We start from the raw sequence: 16,883 nt of genomic DNA on the forward strand, positions 1-16,883 counted from the left end.
ACGAAAGTTGTGGTAGCAAAGCTACTCTGTATTAAGATCTATTTTTCGATGAGGGAAGTATATATTACTTGCAACCCCAAATTTGGTTTACCAACTCTCTGCAAATCTAAAATAACCTAAGAGTTCATGAACTAACAAAGCTTGGCAAATTTTGTTAAGCATTATAAGTTCACAAAAATATCAGGGGAGCTAAGAGGTGGTTCTATTCTATTCATAAATGTTTAAATTTGAATATTAATAATCCTAGCTCCTTTATCTGGCTCTAAAAGCATTTAAATATGTAAGTTATTTACTCTAACTAGCATTTCTTAGTTAAGGGCTGTTCCTAGAATGCTCAGAACGTTAAATGTAGAAATGTAGGTAGCTCTAGGTTTTAATTTTACTTTATCATTGCTCCTTGCATTCTGTTGTTAATGCCTGCAAGTTCACATGTTTTAGTACATATTAGCTCACATTTTTTCACACTATCTCTACCTGCTTATTCAGTTTTTGGAAATGGGAAATAAGGATGAAGGTAAATCTGGTACTCTAGATTGACTTAGTTGAATTGCCATATATATTTTGAGTCGCCTAAAAGTTTGAAATAGAAATTTAGATATGCTCTTTTTACCCTGAATGGAGCATGTTTCCGTGCACATTTTAAATACAAAAGGTGAGAATTGTTGCTGTGAAGTACGAGGGTCATCCGGAAAGTAGTACCCGTTCGTGAAATAAAGACACAAAAGTAAATATTAACAAACATAAAAAATTTTATTTGAAAGAGGATACTTTAAACTACTTCTCAACATAATCTCCAAGCAAATTAAGGCATTTGTCATAACGTGTGACAAGTTTCTGTATTCCTGCTGCATAGTCCTTCGCCGCCAGCTCATTGAGATACGCGAGGGACCCATCTTGCACAAATTTTTGCATAATGCAGATGGTGTTTAACAATTTCATGAACAATTGTTCGAGAAACATTGGGAAAATGCTCACAGATGTCATCAATTGTGACGCGCCGATCGTTCCTCACGAATTCGTCAACTGAGCTCACCAGTTGGTCTGTAATGACAGACGGTCTCCCCGAACGCTCATCGTCGTGTGTGTTCCCCCTCCCCATGTTGAAGTTGCGACACCACCGCCGAACAGACGACTCGTCCATTACATTGTCTCCATACACCTCCTTTAATTGGCGATGAATATCACATGGGCGAACGTTTCTTGCATTGAGGAATTTAATCACTGCCCTCACTTCACAACTGGCGGCGTTCTCAATTTTTTTAAACATTGTAAACAATCACAGAAACAACACAGGCAATGCTAGCGTCACGCAACTTGGCTCAGAGAAGGCAGACAAGCCACTGAAGCTATCTGACCTCGTCCAGCGGCTACTCGCGTCGTCAGCACTTCATGCGGCACGAACGGGTACTACTTTCCGGATGACCCTCGTACTTGCCCATACAGCCTTGGGTGAAATTAAGTAAATTTAGTTGTCAACCCACAAGACACATTTGATATTTAGTATAACGTATATTTTAAATGGTTTTAGAAAAGTTGGTGATCATTGCCTATTAATCAATTGGTTTATTAATGCATATTTTCCAGTGTCTAATCATTTGGTATGCACCTATATTAGGCAACTTAGTAGCCATTTTATGGATGGATAAAAGGGGTAGAAATATTTTAAGCATCCACAGTTAACCTGTACCAAACACTCAGGGTACCCTGAAGCGAGCCCACAGATAGTATTTTTACATATTTCACCCAATGAATGATGTGAAGTTGATGTCAATGAACTGAGTTCAAAGGTAGTTAAGATGTGGTACTTCAGGACATTGAATGTGTGAAAATGTTACCAATGGCCTCCCATCCATGGTGAATTGTACATTTGTCACAGATATTGCTCTGCATTTTTTAAGTTCAAGTTTTACTATTAGCACTGCATAGTAATGCTTCTGAAAGGCTTCTTTCTTTTGATTGTAAACCTCATAACAATTAAACTCTGGTCCTTAAAACTACTTAGTATGTGTTCTTTTTTCTAAGCATTTAAAACAAACACTTTCAGTTTTATCTCAATAGTTTCAGCCTCAACTTTGTGGAAGTTCATTTTAATAAATGAAAAAGAAAAAAACTTTGTTCCAATCCACCACTTTAATATAATAATGTATAAATAATGTATAATAATAATAATAATGTATAAAGTGGTGGATTGGAACAAAGTTTTTTTCTTTTTCATTTACTTTCAGTTTTCCTGAAAGCTCAAGCTCAAATGGATGTGCAAATGATTTTTCTTAATAAATTGAAAACTTTTCACTAATTCTTTGCTTCATTGCTATCCAATTAGCATTTTACTGCATTAACCTTGAAAATAGTTTAATATTTACTCTGTTTCACATTAACACACTCGCTCCACTCAGCTATTACATAAAATTTTCTTGTGTGATTGAATTTGCAAAGTTTATTGGGAAGTATTTACAGTGCCTCTACTCTGCTATTGTCAATTTTTTCATGAACTTGATGCCTTTCAGTGCACATGTCAGATTTGTTATTGTTCTCACTGTAAATGCACTGAAGTGGTTTGCTTCCATTCTGAATCTCATGCCAGTCATACTCTTCTGTGCAGCCTCATTGCGCAAGCACAGAGTATTGCATAAGACACTCTAAATGAGAGGCTGAAATGTATGATGCGTTTAATAAATGGTTATAATTGTTCAAGGTCAGGTCTTTATAAAACTTTCCAACTAATCCACAAAAATGTCAATATCCAAAGAAAAAATTCAAAGGGATGTTTTCCAAATCCTTAAAAGTTGGTATGAATGATGGAAAGTATCACAGGTCTATTGGAAAACTTAGAATGGGAATTATTTAAAATTTCTCTTCATTCAAGTTGAGCGCAATCGATATTCATGAAGTGTCAAAAACATTGATGCAATTTCAGGATCATACATTCAATAAGTGAAAAAATAATGTCTGTTTTTTTTAGTTTATAACCTTCTTATCTGGATAAAACTGCCATTAATTTTGAATCTTAATCCTTTGTCCACCAGTGAATATTTTTCAAACTGAAAAGATTTCAATCATTTTTGCTTATGATATTTTTAATTTCATTCCTTGGATTTTTGAAATACAATCATTTCAGACATTTTATTCAACACATGTTATACAAAAAATAATATGTACACAATATGTAGTATTCTGTGTAAAGAGGGGTAAACTGAGTAAAAGTAATGGTGGTAATGGGAATTACTACTGATGAGATGCTAAATATACAATTGTTCCCAGCTCAACTTTTTTGAAGTTCATGTTCATTAAATGAAGAACACAATGTGGAAACATATGTTGTGTTCTTCATTTAATGATGAGATGATGTTTACTTATATGTAATCATTACATTTTGAAAAATGTACTTCTAAAATACTCAGGGTTTTCAGGAAGTAATCATTACATTTTATTAAAAGCTGTCTTTTACCACAATCTTGCATGATACAGTCAAATCAGTTTCATCCTCATTCTTCCCTGCTTTTTTTGTAAGTGGACCAGTATCAACATCAAACGTAGGAGTTTCGAAACCAGCTTTCTCGAAAAGCCTTAAAACCTTTAAAGTATTATTAAATTGTGCTTTAATAATTGAATATGTACATGTAGCTTCATTAATCAATTGGCAAAATTTATGGTATTCCACATTGAAGTGTATATACATATTAATCTCTGTTATAATAGGAACGTAAAACTGTATAGCAATTTCTATTCACTTTGAATCCATCAGCTGAGCCCAGTATTAAGATTTTATCCATGTTAACCATCATCTAATTGTAACTGTAATTAGTTTCTTTACAAAATTATATTTACTTATTACAAGACTGATACTTGCAACTTATTACTAATTTAGATGAAAAACTGTAACTGGGCCCAGTTACTGTTTCCAGACGAAGTCTGTGGCATTAATTGGGAATCAGTTTTTTATTAGTTTCAAAATTTTTTGGCTTATTCGTACAGGTCAGTAATGCCATTCTGCTTTTGTTGAGAGTCAAATAGCCATAATTTTAGGTTTTGGTTTAGGACTTAGCTCTCTTTGCTGCAGTGTTCTATTATCTATATCATCTACTTCCAGACTTTGTTAACCTCTGCCCATTGCTTCATAAAAGCTTCTATGCTCCCGAGCCTTATGAAAGTTCCTTTAATTACATTTTCCCATGACATCCTCACTGTATCCCTTATCCTCAATCAGTTAACTCTTCGTATACCTACTTGCTTGGTGATTCAATTCTTATGCACTCTGTCAACATGATCACACCAATGTTGTGTCCTTTTTTTAAACATCTCTATCACGAGAGCATACAGACCATATTCTGGGATGACCCAATGACTCATCATCTCCATCCAATTTTTGCCAAAGATCTTTGTTAGCTTAGGATTTCATGTTAGTGATTGTATGCACAAGTTAATAATATAATATTATCTCATTCAATCTGTCTTTTATAGATTTAAAGTGAACATGATGACAAGCTGCAAACAGTTTAGTGTGTTGGACATGGTAGTAGTTGGGCTTTTCGAAGTGTGTGACTTGAAATGAGTATTTCATCCTATTAATTATAGAAAAATCATTTCATACATCATTTTGCATATTTATACTTATATTTATATAATACGTATTTAGTCGGATTTATTTCCTTGGATGGGTGACATTGGTCCATAAGTTCCTGTAATATCATTGTATACATTGTAATCGAACATCCATTCCAATGATTAATTAGGGTATGGATTTCTTAGTTTTATCTAGTGAATTGCTTCCATTGATTAGATGAAAGCTACATCATTTCAAAATTCAGGTGATGGAAAAGGTTGAATGAGAAATATCAGGATTTGAACTTTAAAAAGTTGTTATGATTTTATACTTAGAGAATAAAATAACTATCTCATTTATCCTGTTATAAAAATGCTAATCATATATACAAAATCTATTTCATCTGATGGGATATTCATGTCCCCATCAGATGAAATGGATTTTTCCTTTTTACCGTAATGCCAAGCATATTACGTTCTTCATTTTCAAAATAGGAATAAGAAATCTTTTATTATTAATGCCTGGTATGTTACTCAACACTTGGATGGAAAAGAATCAGCAATAGCCAGAGTATGGGCAGTGCTGATTGCATTTGCCACTGATGGGTTTCATTAACTTTGAAAAGGAATTAAAATCCATTGTGGAATAGTAGTTGTTTCAGGGGAGGCGACCGACTGCTGAGGTCATTTGCGCCATTAGGGATGGACAGGAAAGAATGAAGGGTGGAGAGAAACCCGGTGTTGGCATTAGCCTACTCTTTACAAAAGTCACCTAGGGGTCTGGAGCTTTATGTCCCATCTGACGAACGGTGTACTTACTCAAAGTGCCCTCCACAAAGCTCTTCAATTAGGGATCGGGAAACCACTAAAAAATATCTACCCACTGATATAAAAAATATCTTCCAACTGATATCATGGTTGAATAGCTTCCTTATAAATACTCAAAAGTGTAGGGAAACAAATAGGGAACTATTCATACTCTTGAAAATATAGGACCAATCAAAAATTAGCAATCAATTATTTTAGTATTTTATACTCTGTAACTCAATTATTTTATGTTGTTAGGTATGTGCTTTGCATGTCAAAGTGACTGCACAACTTAAAAATGTGAAAAAGTGGTTGTGGTGGGAACTTGGTATCTTTTCACCTTCAGTCTTTTGTACCAGAAAGTACTCGATTGTGACCTCATAACGAGCCTCTGTGTTTACGAAAACATCCATCCAAAATGTCTTGTGTTTCTTTTGGGAAGCTGCACCATCATCTTTTAAATTTCATTCATGTATTTGTCTACTTGTGATGCATTTCATTTTTATATTTTAATTAATATTTGGTAAAAATCAGGCAGAATTGGGGACTTAATAAAATTATTAATGTCACTTACATTGTGATTGCAGTATAACTTGTAATTCGTAAAATAAAATACTTCAAGGTAAAGGTGAAAAGAACCATATTGATTATTTCCTCTATAAGCCAGCTCCGAATTGAACTTCATGGCACCCTCAATGATGGCTATTCATTTTAATTGATCGAAAGGTCACATGAAAATGACCGAATGAAAATGATTATTTAATCAACACAACTAATTATTATAACATTTTTGGGAAACTTTACAGTCTATTTTGACTATTAGAAAATCAATTTGTGAAGCAAAAGGTGCATGAACTTCACATAAATATTCCATTCTTGTAATTTTGTGGATTGATTTTCCCTTCACTGAAATTTGTCAAAGAGATTTGTGAAAAATTCAACGATCAGTTTAATTAATTAGAGTAATTTTGTCATTAAGTATAGATTACAACCTGTGAAATATTTTTAAAGATTAATTGATAACATGTGTCCTCTACAGAATGCTTGGAGCTAAGGAATCCATTTGACTGCCTAGAATAGAAAACTGTGATGTTAACTTTATCTAGTATTACTTAAATAGGAACAGCCCTGAGCAATCACTGTTACATTGAGCACACTGTAACATTTATTTTGAACAACAGAAACACTCAGTTGCTGATTTGTTTACTAGTAGTTGGAACTCGCATGTAGTTGTATGTTGTTGGTCTTTTAAAAGAGGATGATTTTGGTACGAGCCTTGTCTGTCTTGTGTTCTCTGGTTGCAGTGCCTCCTGGCTCTAGTGTGCGTGTGACGTTGCATGTGCCCGTCGGGGGGCGGCTGTCGGCATCGGGGGTCCCTGGGGGTGGGGCTATGCGGGTGGGGATATCCACCCGGGGGGGTGGATATTCTCAGGGGGGTTTGGCTGACCCCTCCATCCCATCCACTACAACCTCCAACACGCTCCCACGACCCAGATCCACCTTAACTGGGGGAACATCATACTGACCTCTCTATCAACCCTTTGCTCAAAGCAGTCATTCTTAAAGCACAGCTACTGAGATTTGGCAGGAAATGTCAAATTAATAGATTTAATGTGGAAGCTCACTTTGTGTAGGAATATACTACCTTTACAGGGAATGAAATTCTATGTGTCCTTTTTAAAGTGCATTCAATTTAATGAGCATGTTGATAGAGTGGAAGATGTTACAAAGTTTTATTCTTTTATTATACAAATATGTATGTACATAGAGCACTCATGTTTCAGATTAGCTATGAAAACTTTAGAGTAAGTATTTTTCAATATTTTTCCATGCACTTGGCTTTGTAAAATGATATCAAGAAACGGGTCCATAGTATACTTTTAATGAAAATATATTTTATGATTTTTGCTTTAGTTTCATGTTGAAAGTTCAATTTTCCTGTCATTTACACACTGTCACTTATAAAACTGTATACATCTCAGAGATAGGCATGGGAAGTTTGAATTTGTGGAGTATCATCTATATTTTCATTGAGGTTATGCCTATATGCTTTCTGTTGCATGTTAAAATAAGAGAATTTAATGGGAATATTGAATTTTTTCAAGTTTAAAAGAGGATAGTGGCCTTGCGCTTGGCTCTCAAGCCTCTTCATGAAACCTTTTATAATTGCAAAGTTAGTGCATACGATTTGGGTGTACAACCCTTCATGTGCAGTGTGATTGATGTTCCTCCAGCCTCTGTCTTCCAATGCGTGAGCCACTTGCTCAAAGCTTGCCATTCACTTTGCTCCACTCCACACCTTTTCCTCCCTCTCTTCCCCTCCCTCCCACTTCTGCCACCTCTCCTCCTTGCCCTGTGTCTGAGTGAACAAGATGCCAGCCCATCAGATCCGCTAATTGCCCCCCCCCCCACCCCCACCCCCGACTCCACCGCCATCTGCGAGAGAGACATCAATTGCTCCCGATGATGATGCTGTGGTACAGTGTTCCACTCTATCTCTATCTCTCTCTCTCTCTTGTTTCATCTGTTAATTCTTATTTGCCTGCTTTTTTGCTTGAGAGGAAGTCCATTCTATTTGTTCCAACCTTTAAACCCTTTTTTTTTTTTCAAGGATATATGTAGTTTGGTCATTCTTTTAAAGCTAATAAAATGGCTTGTAAACTTTTGTAAGAAGGTGTAATCATTGGGTGATTGAAATTAAAATTATAAGCTTCATATTATTTCCTGTTGCATGATCAATTTTTCATTCAAGATTGTTTTACAAATGTGTTCCTTATGAAACCAGTTGCAGTGAGTTGTGCATAAAAATTTTTTAAATGTTTAAATTTTTAGTATTCAATTAGTTTTTGACAGAGAAATGAATATATTAGCTGACAACCTAATGGGCAGAATTTTATTTAGATTATGTGGAATATTTCATTTTGTATGCAATAATGCTTTATTGGTGTCTAAGCAATCCCTGGATGACAGATGAAATGCATTCCTGAGAACATCTTTAGGATAGATTTGCATGTAGCTCCAATACTTGAAGAACAGTGCATATTATATGGTAATAATTGTAATAGCAATACTATAATTACTTATATGTGATAATAAAATCATGGTCATAACAGTAATCACAGACTCACAAAATTGGAAAAATTGGTCTGTGAATAATTAGTTGCATTACCAATAGCACTGGCTGCTAGCACAAAGATTTTGTTCCAATGAACTGCTTATATTGTGCTGGTTGTTTAAATATTCAGAAGAAGCTAGTTCCTGAGTTATTAATTTAATTAAAAGTTATTTATATGGAGAGCTTGAGAGCCTATTGCTGTGGAATGTTGTAGGTCGACTCATTCATAACCCAGGGACTACTTGTATACAAAATTTGTATAAAGGAAGAAAGCATTTATTTATTTAATGACTTTACTGGGGCGAGATAGAGGCTTCATAGACCCTTCTTCCACCCCTGATGCATCAATTCAAACCTGGAGTAATGTGCATGATGGAATCGCTACTGTTCATAACCTCATGTAAGAGGTTGTCTCTCCTTTTCAAATTGCAGTTTTTGAGAATTGTTCATAAAATGGAAAAAGTCAAAGCTTAAGGCGCTGTGTTGCAAATGGGAAACGGGGGGAGTGTTGGGAAAACTAGGTGTGGAAGGAGAAGATAGAAGGGGGACTATAAGAGGGGTATGGGCAAGTGACTGGTGGAGTTACTGACGAGAAAAACTCTGGGCTGGGGCATGTGGACATCACTTGCCCCAGCCCAGAGTTAAATTTCTGTCAACCAACATATGAGGTCTATCCAATGAACATGCAAAATGGCACAATCTGGCGGCCATGGCGTGGACTATTAGCCCCTGGCCCACTAGCGGTACTGGTTGCCTGAGACCTCAATAAGCCAGCCGTCTGCACTTAGCTGATCTTGAAGCTGTGCGTGTGGTATGCCAGTTATGCTGGTTTCTTTTGTCCTTGTTTTAACTGTTTGTCGCAAATGGAAATTAGCAAAATCATGGAGCAACGAATCAACTACAAGTTAATTGTTGAAGTGCGGTAAAAGTTATCAAGAAATTACTGAAATATTAACAGCTGTTCAAGGTGATAATGCGCTGAAGAAAACAGCCGTTTTCAATTGGATTAATAGACCCAAAAAATCAAGAAAAAGTCGTTCGAAAATCAAAAGTCATTCTCCTGGTTTTCTATGATGTTGAAGCTGTTGTTCATCATTGAATTTCTTCCTGAAGGACAAACATTATATACTGAGTTCTACCATCCTACAGTTCTCATGCGTTTGAGAGATCGCGTGCGTCGTCTGCGACCAAATTTGACTCAAGGTGATGGATGGATGGATCCTTCACCATGACAATGCACCTGCACATTCAGCATTGATTGCTGGTCAGTTTCTGGCAAAAAAATTCAATCACCTTGATCCTTGATCATCCTCCTTATTCACTAGCTCTCGCCCCCTGCGACTTATTTCCTATTCCCCCAAAATGCAAAAATGTGATGAGGGGACATCACTGGGAAGATGTGGAAGACACTATAAAGCAACAAGCGACGAGAAAACTAGAAGTGGATAGCACCTGTAATATTTTTGACCATGACCTGAAGGAATTTGAACGTGTGAGTGTTGGCCAAAATCTCTTTACAGTTCTCTTCTATTGTATCAACTTCCCAAAATTAATTGCATCATCTTGGTGTCCTATCCTGTTGTATTATATAATTTTCCCTGCTTGGACCTCAGTAACTGTGCACCGCTGTTTGTGTATTGATCAAAAGAGTTTAAAAAAGGAATAAAGGTCAAGTGAGGCATCTTCAAGGAATAGAGATATTGGCAAACCGAGTATAGGACTGAGAGTCCTATCACCAAGCCAGATTTCATTTCAATTAAATGAAGAAATATTTAATAAAAAGTGCATGAACTGCCCAGGTGCATGGACTGAAACATTGAAACCGAGGTTAATTGTATTTTTAAATAAGTTGGCAATCAATATATGATGGAATTAAAAAAAATGTTCTTGTTGTAATCGCCAAAATCATGAATGAGGACATAATGAGAAATTTACTGTGTGATATTTTAGTTAAATGCATCATGAAATTACATAATTATTGTCATATTTTTTCATGAATTTATAATTTTTTGTGTGTGCCTCTGTTTGTACTGGGGTTTGATATAATTGAAGGGTTTTATGCATTGATGGCAGGAATCAACCAAGTAGTATGACTTAACTTGCTTTTCAAATCTTCTGTTCCTGACTCTTGCACCAGTAAACAATGCTAAAAAAATAGAATAATTTTCATTGAATTAAGGTAAATCCATATCCTTCCGATTTCCAAAGTTATACTCATTAAATTTACTCTTAGTACTAGTGTTTAAGCTATTTATAAACTGGGACCAAACTAAACTTGTTTGTCCACCAGCATAGTCAGCTATTTTATTTTTTCAAGAAAGCCATAAAATGTCACTCGATGGCTATTCAATGAAGTGTGACCCCGTAAATTGAGTTCTAATTGTCTGAACCCCGACAGTCCATGTGGCACTCTGTTTGCACGAAAATAAAGTTGAGACAAATCATGAGATGACCTTGTTTATTAAATGGATTTCATGATTACTTCTATCAAAAAGGAGTGATAATTCCTCTGAACATATTGAATTTATTCTTTTTCTGATAGTTCTTTTTTCGAGAAATGCATATGGCTTTCCTGAAGGGTTCTTTTGAGTTTCACCCTGTCAAATAAATTAAATTAAGTAACGAAAAAATTTGACTTTTATTTATTCATTTGCTCTCAAAAACAATGAAACATTTTCAAAAATATTAAATGACCAAAAAAAAGTCCCCAAGCTCAAATTACAAGTAGGTATTGATTTCATGTGCCACAGAATTTTGGCATGTTGGTTATTTTAACTGCTGTAGCTGGAACAGCTATCCTTCCCTGGGCGGTATATTGTCAAGGTGGTGATGGTGCCAAGCTTGTCATGTCATCAATGAAGAATAGGCAGTGGTTGATAAAATTTGTGGCCACATCATAGTGCATTGACTGCTTTGGAGATGTGTTGCATGCTGTTATTTGGCAGCATTCGTCCTTTCGTAGTGCTCTTGAATAAGGTGAGAGAGGCATGCAGCGTTAAAAATTTGAGTGGCACAGAATGGCCGTATAGTTTAATGGAAAATGGCTTAATTGTAACCACTGCGAAACTTCTTTCAGGAAATCATACTTTCATTAGCAAATCAAACTATCCATAACCCATAACAACTATAATTTACATTACCCCTCCCTTTTCTGTCAAAAAGATTATTTGGGGCATTAGAGGCCTGTTTTGGTACAAAAATGTGTATACACTCTTATATTCAACCATTTGATTTATCAGAGTGTGGTTATATAAGTATTTGTATGCTTAGAAATGCATGGGCTCTTCTTAACATGTTTCAACACTTCCAAGCCTTAAGTACCTACACTGAAAAATTCCTTATGGCTAATAGAATGATTGCCCACTTGTTGTTATTCTAGTGATAGTGAGGAAATTTTGCTGATAGCATCAGTCTTGGAGCTAATAAAATGATTAATATCTGCTACTTGAATGAAAAATTGAACATGTGAATAAGGCTTTGCGATGAAAAATGTATATATTTTTCTGATTGTCTTTCTTTGATAGTTGTGTTAAAGAATTTTTTTTCCATCCAGAAAGCTTGTGATGCTAATCGGATGTGTAATTCGAAAGAATTAAATCAGATATAAATATGCAAAGCCTGTTTAATTTTTTTCTTTTGTAAATCATAGGTTTTAATTTTGAATAAATTTTCATCTCCTGTTCCCATGATATCCTTCTGAAATACATTCTTTATTTGCAAAGGTGTGTCATTGTAACACTGCTGTGAACATACTTACGAATGTTACTTCCTCTCCTAATCTGAGTTGCTTAGTTTATAACAAATCCTGTATTATTTGGCACATTTTGTTTGATATAATTATTTATTTTTGGCATTTTCATGCCTTGTTGCCACAATAACACCAAACACCATGTTAACTGATTTTCCAGGTAAATGTTAAAATTTGAGTCAAAAACACTCTTTGGTAGGCTAATGGTTTCTTATCAGTAGTAACTTCATTGCTTGGAAATCCTGTTTCATTTTTTCAGCATGATGTGAGCAATGGATCAATTAATACAGTTTAGTCTATTGATTGATTGATGTTTTTTATTTGGAGCAGTTTGAAGAAGGTTTTCTACTAGGAATCATAATGTGAAGAATTTTCATCCACACATGTATGGGTTTTCTCATTGTACTTTTTCTTGTTGCAATTTAAGTATCTCTTAAAAAGAGAATTGAATGTGGCATTTTTCCGTAATGTAGTGAATATTTTGGGAAATGTAACCCAGTTTGATTCTAATGGCGTTTCATTTCTGGCAACATGTGTTCTACTGTTTTGGTTTCCTTTTATTAATGTAGGAATTAAATGATATGTGTTGATGGAGGGAGTCAGATAAGAAGTTGACATCTAATATGCTTTCATATTGGGCGAATGAAATATTTTGGAAGTCCAGGCATCTCTAAATGGGTGGTTGAAAAGTACCAAACTAAAAAAAAAATGCAAAATCATTGCTCAAGTCTGTGAAAATCTTTATTTCATTCAAGGGGATGTTGTTGATTTAAGTTACCAAAAAATCATTTTTTTGTCTTAAATAATGGGAAGACTAATTGTAGAGTGGATATTGTGGCATATTTTTTTAATAGTTCGGGGGAAAAGGAGGCATTTTTAACTCATGAGGGAGGGAGAGCCAGAAATGATGAAATGATCATTTCACGTCAAGGTGACAATCATTACCTCTTTGCCACCATAGACTCAAATATTCAAATTGACTATATTTTTGAAAAGAGTACCTTAAATATAAGGACAACTTACAAATTTGAGGGTCCATTCATTCTCTTTCACACTGCTATCCAAGGATATTGTGTCACTTGGGATAAGAGTGAGGAGGAGTACCACAAGCACAATTAATTGTTTATGGGGTTGGCAAAGCATAGTCATGTGAATGATTATTTGATCCTTCATCATCTGGTGACTGAATGGTGATTTAAATAATAGATATAAAATTTTCTTGTTGTGAATGACCTACTTTGCAGTGATAATTATGAACATTTTCTATTCTAGCAGTAGTGACTGAAACAGCATCTGTTTACCTGACTCATTTTCCAAAATTCTGTCTATAGTTATTTGAGCCTTCTTATCTGCTTTATTTTGCCATATACTCTGCCATCCATTCTCTTCATATTGGCTTATCACTCAACTCAAAGAGTAGCGCATACTAGAATCAAAGTTATATTGCTGTCACTGATCAGACCTTGTTTTGCATTTTTATTATAAGAAATATAAGAAACTTATGGGTACTTTTACCATTTGATAGACTAAAATATTTTTGTTTGACCCTAATGCACAGTCATTGGCTAAAGTGTTGATCCACCATGAAGCATAATCCAGTGATGTGAGTTGAAGAAAAATTTTCAGAAAAGGATATCCTTTGATTATATGGTAAAAAGGCCAACCTTTGTTTGAAGGAAGATGTTTACATGGAAAGACTGAGAATAGTACCGTAGTTTATTGTCATATGAGAATAAAAAAGACATTAGTGGGAAGAGAATGGTAATTACATCAGGTGATAGGTTTGCTCTTATCATGTTATTGTGTGCTCAAGGGATATCCCAGGGAAAGGATATTTTGATCTCCAAAAATGTTGAGAGACGTACGGGTACTGAATTTGCTTTCCTTATTAATGGCCAATGAGAATTCTGGGAGGAGGACAAAGGTATTGCAAAAAAATGCCATATGTGAATCATATACCATGCCACTGAACTTAATAAAAGCAGTTCATAACTTATGATGTTGGCTTCAGATGATTGAGACATGAGAACATGCACCCTATTCAATGACTTGATGTCACTTCATTGTGTTGAGTTCAAACTTTGTTATATTCTCTTTTAATTGCAAATGCATCTAATGTTTTTGTTTTGCTTTCATTCTTATAAATAACAACCTTATTATACAAGATGCAAATATTTAAGTTTACAATTGTGAAACTACTATGGAAGCTCAATATAACAAGAGCTCACAGTCTCTACAAAATCACCCACTTGATCCATACTCGATGACTAGTTTTATATCACTGACATGGGCCACCATTAGCTAGGGTTTCTGCATTACATCTTGGAATGGGTTGAGAATATAATCAATTATTGTAAAAAGACATGAAGAGATTTTGAATTTCTGTCTCTTTTAGAAATAATTTTCAATTTGTTAAAACTCTTTAAACATTTTTTATGAAAAGATGTATGTAGTCATGCTATATTTGCATTTGTTGATGCAACTTTGATAAAAATATGGATGAAAATTATTTATTAATATGCAAGCAAACTGCTGAACTAATGAGGTCATGCAAGCAAATTAAAATGCCAGTGAACATTTCAAATACAAGGTGGTGCAAGGAAAAACCAAGTCACAGTTACTAGTAATGAGTGATTTCCTCTGCAGGAGGACTTAATCTCTTAATCTTGCAACCAAGGGAGCAGATGTGGTGGTTAAGGTCATGCAAGGGAAATATAGTGTAGTTGCTAAAATCGGAATACTATACGTGACATTGTGTCAAAAATACACAGGATCAAGCTCTTTTGTTAATAAATTGTGAATAACATATGCAATGTTTTTCATTAGGTAAATGATCAATGATCTTTTTCACAAATTGGCAATAAAATTTAGGATTTCAAGTCATAATAAAACCAAGGCTGATGAATTATCAACAATTTCGAAAGTTTCTGGCACCTGAAGTAGTCCCTGAGTTCACTGCCCTTCTCAATGCATATAGAATCATCCATTTGGATGGAACTAGACAAAAGAGTCATTTTGCAAGAAAGATGGTGAAAGTTAGTATTGGAACATGTGGAAAAATGATAATTTGAATGCAATTGAGATGGCCAGTTATACCAAAATTTTCAATAAGTATAATGCAGGTTTTAGGTGGATGACTCAATAAAGACTTAGTTGACGAGGGTCGTTGCTTAGAATTAGAGATAAGAAAAAAATAGGTTTTAGCCTTCATTAAATCTCTACGAATAAAATTCTTCTCTCTCCCTGCAACCCTTCCAGTACTTCTCAAGCATGATCCATTATAGATAGGTTAATTAAACTTCCGATTGGTTCTAGTTCTAAATTAACTTTCACAGGGTCATAGATTCAACATGAAAAGGTGTTTAAGTCTCACATCTTTGTAATTAAAGGTGGAATTTGTCTTTTATACTGCTGTGTATTTTAAAAAGCAAAGATTGTTGCAATCCATAGCAATGGCAAAAATCTTACACTCCACCACTCCAGTCAGGGATTGCAGGGAGTAATGTGTGGAGGAATGGAAAGAGTTGTGAGCCAAAAGCTCCAAAGTGGCATCTACATGCGAAATATTAATATTATTATTCTTATGATAATGGTGCAGTCCAACCAGAAAACAAGATTAAAATTTGTACCTTGAGCAAAAAACTAGATGCCAGTTAGGATCATTGCTACTGATAATACTTTCTATCTCATAAAATCTCCATGGAAACAAAATGCAGATCTTTTTATGATAGGTTTTAAACATCTGGCCTTAAAGTGTAGCCATATTATTGCCAATATTAAAAAACTAGGTTTCTATTAACTTCTCTAAGTAGGCATTTAATTCAGTCTTCATCTCTAGCACATATGTTATGGTGGTTTAGCAATATGTCTCTGGCTGTTCATTTAAGTAGTGAATTAATAAAGTTATATTATTCATGCTTTCCTATTCAATCCTCTATAGAATATAGTATTGGAATGCAATTTCACAAATGCATTTCCTTAGCATTCAAAGCCTGAGTTTATTGTTTTCATTTGCTCATGAAGTTATTTTATCAGTTGATTAAGTGCTTATGTTAAATGTGTGTGAGTAAATAAATGTATGCTTCCAATTGAAATAAATATGATATGAGTGTGGATTATTTTTGCTCCAAATCTAGTGTGGGAAAATCTTGCATTTGTATGCTTTGGGCATTCAATTGGCCATTGAAAATACCAGGTGATATTATCCACATGTAATTGCTCATGATTCAATACTTCTATACCCAGCTTAAACCATATGTGGAATTTTTGCCCAAAGTATTCTGTGACAAAACAATTTAATCATCCCAAAAGTTTTGAAATGAGGTATTTGATTTAAGAATTTTATACTTTTGTACAACACCTGCAGAAAGTAAAAGATTAAATTAGGATATCTTTAACATTATATAATTCTTCCATAGAAAAGTGACATTATGAAAATTTTAGAATCAAGTATCATGAAATTTGAATAATATTGCTTCCAATAATGCTGATCCTCTTATTTTGATATCAATTTTTATTTATGAATTAGCCTCTATATTTACAACTATTAGTTAACTTTTTCCACATTGAAATGATCATCATGATATTTACCCACTGCGCGGGAGATAGTCAAAGTTGAAGATGTTTATTCCAATTAATTGTTAAGCTGTATTAATTTTCGGTGGCTATTAA

At 34.6% G+C, this 16,883-nt stretch overlaps 1 protein-coding gene across 1 annotated transcript in view; it reads left to right on the plus strand.

Moving 5' to 3' along the window:
* Nuak (Nuak family kinase 1) overlaps positions 1 to 16,883 on the plus strand; it is a 68,948-nt gene that overhangs the window by 33,018 nt on the left and 19,047 nt on the right. The gene's annotated exons all lie outside the window — the stretch shown is intronic.

This window comes from Hetaerina americana, unplaced genomic scaffold (genome assembly GCF_022747635.1).
Source record: "Hetaerina americana unplaced genomic scaffold, ioHetAmer1.1.p SCAF_3, whole genome shotgun sequence".
In the NCBI taxonomy this organism is placed as follows: domain Eukaryota; kingdom Metazoa; phylum Arthropoda; class Insecta; order Odonata; family Calopterygidae; genus Hetaerina; species Hetaerina americana.